Here is a 1,252-nt window from a genome sequence, read left to right as displayed (position 1 = left end):
AATATTACATGTTAATAACTTGATTGGAATTATAACCTTGAATTGACAGTTTGATACTTTGAAAATTTTGAGCCAGCCCTACCCCCAAGGGCTGTAGGGTGGGGCTCAAAGGAGTCAGTGTGCTAAAATTTCTTCATTTTCCTTGTTAAGAATAAGAGGTGCTAGTTTCAAATCCTTTTTAGTCTTAAATCTGTATGCTAGATATTGAGTAAGGTGGTTTTATTGTTTTTTGTCACTTTGAATAATATTTCTGTTCATGTTAAAAACAAAATCAACTCTCTGTATAAATATATCAGGTGACCGTTAAGGCCCATGGGCCTCTTGTTTTGTTTGTATCCACAACTTAAAATGTAACGAAAAACACTGTCATTAAAATAATGTTGTTAATGTCTATTTTTGGATGGATTGCAATGCAGTTTGTGCTGATGGATTGACCATTCCTGTCTGGTGTTGTATGTGCTTTATGGTTAAGGTCAGTTACCAAGTTACTACTACTAAGTACTTGTCCTACATCAAGTTAAGTTGCATGGCTTATGTATCTACAGATGCTTATCACATATGATGCTTCAGATGCGCGTTTTGGCCTACATATTCCGCTTCAGTGACCAGGTTAAGAAGATTGGTTAAGGTCTTGTCCCGTCTGCACCATATAGTTAAGAAGAATGGTTAATGTCAGTTTCCATGTTACTACATGGCTGACATCATCAAATATTTCATGGCTTATATCTAAGGATACTTGGCGAGTTTAAGCATAAGGACAGTTTTATGAATATTGGCCAAGGTCCCATCTGCACCAATACAATCAATAAGGGTACATTCGAATATCCGGTTGAAATTGTTGAACATGTAAAGAAAACAACCGGCACAGATCTGAACCCAGGCTGACTTCTGGAAAATTTGGCACGTGTAGTTTGAGGGGTCCAGACGTACCTGACCGAAACTAAAATGCTGACTATTACCAGTTTGCGTTATTTCTTTCTAAAACAATTCCCAAGTCACATGTAGTTTTTAAGATACGTTAATATGTAATTTAGTGGATTCGTGAAAGAAGGGCATACTTTTCTTGATGCATTTTTTTTAGCTCGCCTATCCCGAAGGCATGGTGCACGTCCGTCGTCCGTCCGTCTTCAACATTTTATTTTAAACAACTTCTTCTCAGTACCCTAAAGGCCTAGGGTGATGATATTTGGTCAGAAGCATGCTGGGATGAAGGGCTACCAAGTTTGTTCAAATAAATGACCTTGACTTATAT

The sequence above is a fragment of the Mizuhopecten yessoensis genome, unplaced genomic scaffold (genome assembly GCF_002113885.1).
Source record: "Mizuhopecten yessoensis strain PY_sf001 unplaced genomic scaffold, ASM211388v2 scaffold1407, whole genome shotgun sequence".
Lineage (NCBI taxonomy): Eukaryota > Metazoa > Mollusca > Bivalvia > Pectinida > Pectinidae > Mizuhopecten > Mizuhopecten yessoensis.
This window is presented reverse-complemented; position numbering follows the sequence as displayed.